Source organism: Elephantulus edwardii, unplaced genomic scaffold (assembly GCF_000299155.1).
Source record: "Elephantulus edwardii isolate Elephantulus edwardi_28Jun2011 unplaced genomic scaffold, EleEdw1.0 scaffold00315, whole genome shotgun sequence".
Lineage (NCBI taxonomy): Eukaryota > Metazoa > Chordata > Mammalia > Macroscelidea > Macroscelididae > Elephantulus > Elephantulus edwardii.
The window spans coordinates 125,561-133,248 of NW_006400065.1; the positions used below are offsets into that span (position 1 = coordinate 125,561).

At 48.6% G+C, this 7,688-nt stretch overlaps 1 protein-coding gene across 1 annotated transcript in view; it reads left to right on the forward strand.

The window, feature by feature from the left end:
- The window catches only part of CEACAM16 (carcinoembryonic antigen-related cell adhesion molecule 16), a 48,468-nt gene that overhangs the window by 8,579 nt on the left and 32,201 nt on the right, over positions 1–7,688 (forward strand). The gene's annotated exons all lie outside the window — the stretch shown is intronic.

The following is a 7,688-nucleotide window of genomic DNA, read 5'->3' on the forward strand; positions in this document are numbered from 1 at the left end:
CTGGGAGCTCCCAGAGGTAGGGACCTTGTCTCCTCCATCAGACTGGGAGCTCCCAGAGGTAGGGACCTTGTCTCCTCCATCAGACTGGGAGCTCCTTTGGTCAAGGACCATGTCTTCATCAGACTGGGAGATCCCAGAGGTAGGGCCTGTCTCCTCCATTAGACTAAGGGCTCACAGAGTCAGGGACCCGTCTCTTCCGTCAGTCTGGGAGCTCCTATAGTCAGGAGCTATGTCTCCTCCAGCAGGCTTGGAGCTACCAGAGACAGGGACCATGTCTTCTCCATCAGATGATCCAGAAGGACCATGTCTCTGAGGCAGACCTGGTCACTCATTGAATGAGACATTCCAAAGACTGTGTAGCCAGAATCCTAGTCAGAGTCAGGGACCATACCTGTCTGCTCAGACTAGAAGCTGCCAAGATCAGGGACCCAGACATGCCCTGATACCCCTCCACACCCTCTGTCGATTCATTTCTCAAACTCTGGTCTTCTGGGCTGGTGTCGGGGGACAAGACCACTTGATGGCAGCATTCCACTCCCACAAACCTCGGGACTCCTCTGACCCTGTCTCTCTTCACAGTCAATCTCTCCCCCCTGCACGAGGACCAAGGCCATCATCCTGAACCTGAACCTGGCACAGGCTGAGCGTGGGGTGGACGGGGCCACCAGAGGGCCCCAGGGAGGGGTGGGGGCACTGGGGACCTGGCTCTCCATGTCTCTGATGTTCTCCTTTGCCCCCATGCCCACCTTCTCCCCACAGCCCTGGAGTAGAAGCCTGGCCCTGGAGACCTCAGAGAGACCAGCTCCTCCCGCCGTCCCCCCCACCCACTCCTGCGAGGACGCCAGGCCCAGGCTCTGCTGTTCTCCTGCTCCCACCCTAGACCTAGAGCCATCAGGGTCTACTCCTCCCTGATCTGAGAGCCACAGAGGCCATAAACATCCAGGTTAATGCACACACGTGTCAGCTTCTCCTTCTGCTGTGCCCACCATTTCCTGCCGGGGGCACGTTTCCTTTCCAGGTTGCATTCTCAGCCTAGGTGTCTGTACGTAGGTGTCACTGCTCCAAGGCCCCACTGTGTGACACGCCTCAGGCTCCACCTGCAGGGTCCACAGTCAAAACTGCCCCTGCGTGGAACACCACGTGGAGCTAGAACCCAGGGTCTTCTGTACTGCACCCTACTCCACCTCCCGGGGCCCTGGAGCACAGCGCCCAGGCATAGAAAAGAAGCCGAATGCTCACCAGCACCTTCTAGCCCTTCCCCCCGGAGCCCAACGTGCCCCATTTGTTGTCCTAACTCGACCCAACTCACTGCTGTTGAGTCGCCACAGACTCTTCGCTGACCCTCCAGCAGAGGCTGTGAGTTGCACAGGAGGAGACTGCCCATCTTTCTCCCAAGAAGCAGCTGGTGGATTCAAACATCCTGCCTTTAAGTTAGCAGTGCAACTCCTTACCCAGTAGACCACCAGAGAGCTCCTCGTCCATAGTCCTAGAATCCCTCAATATCTTTCTCAGATACCATATGCATAACCCTTAAAGTGCTTCCCTTCTGCACTGCTGTTGTTAAGTGCCATCCCACGAATGCTGAGTCATAGCCACCCTCTCTATATGATGGAACCAAAACCCGCCTGGTCCTGTGCCATCTTCACAATGGCTGCAGTGCTGTGTCAATCCATCCCCCATCCCCACTGAGAGTCTTCCTCTTTCTCTCCTACAATCACAAAACGGCCCTCTGAGTGAATAAATGCAAATGGGTTGGGTGAGAGCGAAAGGTGGAAAGCTAGGGGATTGAAGACACAGGAAAAAGTGTCTTTTAAATCCTTTCATCAGCAGGATCTGAGTCTCAGGTCCCACCCAGACAAGACGCCCTACTAGAGAGAGGTCCTTGGTGTTGGTGAGAAGTGGTGATGGCAGAATCCAGTTATGGGGTGAGGAGTGGAAAAACGTAGTAGAGCAATTCTTGGACAGAGTGTACCTGGGGATGGTCACAATAGTAAGCTTGATGGGTCTACCAGAGGCAAGAGCCAAAAATGGCAAACTTGAGATGATAGGTAGTGAGAATGACACATCACCCTGAAAAAGAGGATTTAAAAAGCCAGAAAATAGCCCTACACTTATCACAGACTCATTCGAGCTTCAGTTTGCCCCTAAGTTAAAAAGTGTGGACGTGGCATGGGTTAGATTTTTTCAAGGCATTTTATTAGTCTCAGAAACTTAAAAGCAAGTTCAGGTAAAGAGATTATTTAAAATACCGGTGAAACAAAAGTAGATTATCAAGTATAATTCCAAGATTATTTTGTGTGGATGGATAGATGATAGATACATACATACATACATACATACATACATACATACATACATACATACACACTACACACATATCCCCTCCCCTTCATCCAAAACTACCTATACATATGAAAAAAGTTTAAACCTGAATCATACTTAGATTGAAAAGGCAAAGCAATCAAAACATAAAGTACCAACCAGAATCAAACAACAGTGAGAACTTATAAATACTCTGAGAGATGGTCAAAGCTGTACTCAGAGGGAAAATGATAGTCTTAGACGCTTAGAAGCACTTAACCCACTGCCACTGAGTAGATTCTCACTCAGATTTCTGAGGCTGTAAATTTTTACAGAAGGAGACTGCCCATCTTGCTCTAGGCCAGGGAGCACTCACTCACTCCTTGCTATTGAACTGGCAAGAACTCATACATCACTGACCTTCTGTTGGGTTTCTGAGGCTATAAATTGCATGGGAAGAGATTGCCCATCATCTTTCCACTGTGGAAACACTCATGAACAAAAACTGCCAAAGAGGCACAGCATCTGAATTAGTGTTGCAACTTCAGACTTACATCAACGGAACTCTCTAGTGAATTCAAACTGCTGACCCTTCCATTAACATCCAAACATTGAATGCACTAACACCACCACGGCTATTTTAGATGCTTTCAGATTACCTCTTGTTTTAAAGTCTGAATATAAAACAATTTTTTTGCTCAGCAAACATAATCCACAAGATAAACTCAAAAGAAAAAAGGTACTAAGAGAAAGAAAAGTAGAAATGAGTGAAATACAATCCAAAATATACAGTCCGTTAAAACCCAAAGCTGGTTCTTTGAAAATGCCAGTGAAACAAAGCAACCGTTTTGCACGAGTGACCAAGAAAGAACAGAAACATAAACAAGCAAGCAAAGAAATAAAATATAGGAAACTTAAAATAAAAGATAAAGTGGTTTGGCTGAAATAGAAAGTCTGGCCTGTGTTGTTGGGTGCTGTCAAGTCCGTTACACTTCTAACAACCCCATAAGCAGAACCGCCCTATGAGGTTTTAGAGGCTGTGATGTTTACAGGAACCTAGTGGTAAGAAGCTGTGCTGCAATCCCAAAGGCATGCAGTTCAAATCCACCAGCTAGCTGCTCCACAGGAGAAGGATGAACAATCTCCTTCCGTGTAATTTACTGCCTCTGAAAACCTGCTGGAGGGTCAGCTATGGACTAGCTCCGACTGGGCAGAGAACACAGCAACATTAATTAATTAATTAGTTGGTCTTTCTCCCAAGAAGCCACTGGGTGGATTCAAACAGCCAACCTTCTACTGGAAAGTTGAATGCTTAACTGATGCACCACCAGGGCCTCAGTAAATGTATATTGAAGGATGTGTGAAAGACTAACTTGATTGTTCGGGCAGCTACATCCCTCCCCCTCTTCCATGATGACAGGTAGCCAGCCTCCAACAAATAAAGCTGAAAGAATCTGGTATTCACTTGCCCAGAGGACCTTGCAGCTAGATAGTCATGTGACCTATGCTGGCCAATAAGGGAGAAAAGAGGCTTCAATCCACCCACTGACTCCATCCAATTGTGGGTGCTCTGAGGGATCTGTCGTATGGGGTCTGGATCCATGGTCTTTGATAGGAGGTCTCTAGCCCTTAAAAGTCACACAGCACAGGGAATGGATTTCAACCCCTACTCTCAACATCAACATTATCCAGCCCAGAAAGGAAATAGCACCCTTCACCATCCACCTAGAATTCCTGGGTGGTGCAAATGGTTAAGTCCTAACCTACTAGCGAAAAGGTAGATGGTTCAAAACCACTCAGAAGTGCCACAGAAGAAAGGTGGGGTGAATTTTTTTTTATTTAATCAGCCATTAAAAACTATGGAGCATGGTTCACCCACCTCTAACACACATGTGCTCACCGTGCGTCAGAATCAACTCCGGGGCAGCTGGACTGGGTTTTTCTTTGGTTTGGTTTTGATTATCTCTATTTCATCCTTCTTCCACTCAAGTCCACATAAGACTGTCTGCGACACATAGTGCAGTTAAAAGTTCTCAGTGACTGAAAAAGAACACTCATTGCCGTTGACTGGGAACCGACTCAGAGCTGACCCTACAGCTAGTTTTCTGAGGCTGTAAATCCCACGGGAGGAGACTGTCCATCTTTCTTCCTTGGAGTAGCCGGTGGATTCAAACCTCTGTCCTTGAGATTTGAACAGGCCAACATTTAACCCTGTACGACACCAAGACTCCCCGTGGCTAGTGAAGAGAGATTGAAAATTACGTGACACAAACTTTAAAGAGACATAAGAGACTATTGCATGAGAAAAGAGAAACTGGTATCAGTCAGGGTAGCTTACGTGGATGGGTCTCACATAAACACAGGCTGACTCAGACCAGGAGCTGGCGAGGCGGCTGCCAGGCGTCATCAGAGACACTGTACTATCATCCTTGGCTTAGGTCTTGCTTCCATTCTCTGCATGACCTCATGGCCCAAGATGGCTGCTGAAACGGCACCTGCACATGCACATTCCAAACAAGAAAGAGAAAGGAGGGAACAAAGGCAAGAAAACAGTCCCAAGGCAGTTTATGGACATTTACCCCGAGTCCTGCCGGGCAACGCCCACTTACTTCTGATTGGTCAGATCTTTGTCACATGCTCGCTCTACCTGCAAAGGACGCTGGGAGAAGTAGTCTTTTCATTGACTTTTTTAGGGCCGCTAGGATTCAGCTGGGAAGGGAGGCAGGTAGGTGGTAGGCCCTGCCAGTTTTCTACCTTCCCAGCTGCACAAATGGCCATCTAAGGAATAAGAGTCACAAGGAAGAAAAGAAAAATGTTGCCATGGAGTCAATTCCAACTCTTGGTGACCCCATAAAACCGAACTCCATAGAGTCTTTTACAGAATCTTAAGGAAGAGGCAAGCAGAGCAGATTACCAGGCCTTTCTTCCTCGGAGCACCTAGGTAGGTTCCGACTCCTAGTCTTTCACGTAGCAAAATCATTTGCTATGGAGTTGATTCTGACTCCTAGCGACCCAATAGGACAGACTGGAACTGCCCCATAGGATTGCCAAAGCTGATGAAAGAAGGAGCTTTCATCATGTACTGTTGCTCTGCTAACCAAGAGGTCGGCAGATCGAGTCCACCAGTCCTTGGGAGAAAGCATCTCATCCTATAAAGACTTTATAGCCTTGGAAGCCGGCGACAGAGGGTTGCTGTGGGTCAGAACTGATTCGACAGCAATGAGATTTATCTTTGTAGAAACAGATTGTCCCATCCTCGACCCGCTGAGTGGCTGGTGGATTCAAACCACTAACCTCCTGGTGAGTAACTGGGCTCAAATCATCGGTCTCACCCAGGCTACCGCTTTTCACATCCACTGTAGCAGGGATTTGGGAAAGATTTCAATGACAGCAGGGGCTGTTTCTGTGTGGAGCAGCCATGCCGAATGAGGTCAACAGGAGGCGGGAGGAAGGAGAGGGGGGAGCAGCTCAGGTTTCTAGGTCAAGCTAGATCCATATCCTTGGGGGCAGGAAGCTCAGATGTCCCAGGATCAAGTCTCTGATCCCTCCGGACGTCCCTGGACGCCTCTCCTGAACCTTCCCAGGCCCCCCACCCTCCTTATGCAATGGTCAAGGAAAGACCATTACCACAGATAAGAAACAAAAATACCTCCAGGTTAGCACCCCAATATTTAATGCACCCTGCCACTGTTGTTAGAGCTCGAGCACTAAACAAGCATAAAAAACTCTAGAACAGCAACCACAAAAATAAAACCCACTGATGTCAAGTCGATTTGGGCTCCTGACAATCCCAGGTGTGGACGTAGGAGGATCCCGCGGGCTTCTCTGGGCTGTGATTTTGACAGCTACAGATTTCCAGGCCTTGCTTCTACTGCATCGCTTGGATTAATTCAAACCATCAACCTGGAGGTGAGGAGATGAGTTGGATCCACTTGTGTAGGGCCTCCCTACAGAAGATTACAACCATCAAAAACCCTGTAGAATGCCGCTCTATCCTGCCAGAGGGGATGATCTCTAGGAATCTGTGTCAACTCAGTGGCACCCAGCAGCAAGAAATTGTTTTGTAGGCACTTTGCCAGGCCTTTCTTCCCTGGCACCACCGGATGGGTCTGAACAGCCAGCCTGTAATCCAGCACAAACCTGGGATTTGCCTCTGGGATTTTCCTTGAGCATCCCTTTGTTGTTTTACATGGAAAACACCAATGAATTTCTGCAACCACCCTTCTTTATCACCAGCTCCTCCATTTTCCAGAGGATGAAACTGAGGCACAGAGAGATGAAAGTCTTCCTCCTGCACCTATTTCATGGCGCTCCTACTTGGTGAGACCTTGTCCTCCTTTGAGCAGTTAAGTAAGGGCACAGCCTCTGAGTTCAGATGGAGGCAAGTTCAGACCCCAGCTTGACCACTTCCAGCTGTGTGACCAGGTACTTAACTCTCTGTTCCTCAGTTTCTTCATCTGTAAAATAGAGCTGATAAATAGTGGTCACCTTCTAGGACTTTTACCAAAGAAACAAAAACAGAAAACCTGACTCAGTGGCTCAGTACTCTAACTTTTTGGCAGACTGTTGCTAAAATGCCTTCTCCCTGAGGGACTTAATTAACCCCAGGGGAACAGATTTGCATTATGTAACACAAGATGTTCTTAAAAATTGTTATCCTTGAAAATGGCTTTGAAGAAAAAAATGAAGAATGCTTCTGAGCTTTGAGAATTTCAAGGAAGTATCTTGGGGTTCAAGGTCATCAGCTCTTAGCGCAGGTTCTCATCCAAGGTCAGGGCTCTGAGCCCAGGTCCTGGCATTTCCTCCTCACTCCCTCTTGTGGAGGAGGACCACATTTACCAAGTCTCCTTGCTGTGAAACACAGGTCCCAGGTCCCTGCCAGACAATCTGCATCCGCACTGGAGGGATCTCAGGACTGAATTTTAAGAGTATCCCACATGACTCTTGCCTTTTGGGGAGTTGGGTGACCCAGATGCAGTGGCTATGTGACAAGAAAAGACACTAAGGCACCAAACGAGGAAATTACAGGCTCCAAGTTATTCAAGCAGGAATAAGCAGAGCCAGAGTTTGGACCAGAGGATTTGGACCAGGGTCACAGAGCAGTTTGGCATCTGGGGGCAGGGCCTGGAGCCCCACCCCTGCTTCCCCATAAAACCAGCTAGTGATTGTGTCTCTCCAGTCCACAGGGTGGGAGGCTGGCAGGCCTCCAGGGTCCAGTGCAGCCTCTGTCCCTCTCTGCCCTCACTCTTTCCCCTCCCAGAGGCCCTTCTCCCCTAGCTGTGGTGGGGACAGCAGGGCTGGGACGGTGGCCTTGGGGCCTCAGTACACAATGGCCCAATCACTGCCTGGAGCCCTGCCAGGGGGAGGCAGGAAACTGCCAGCTCTTC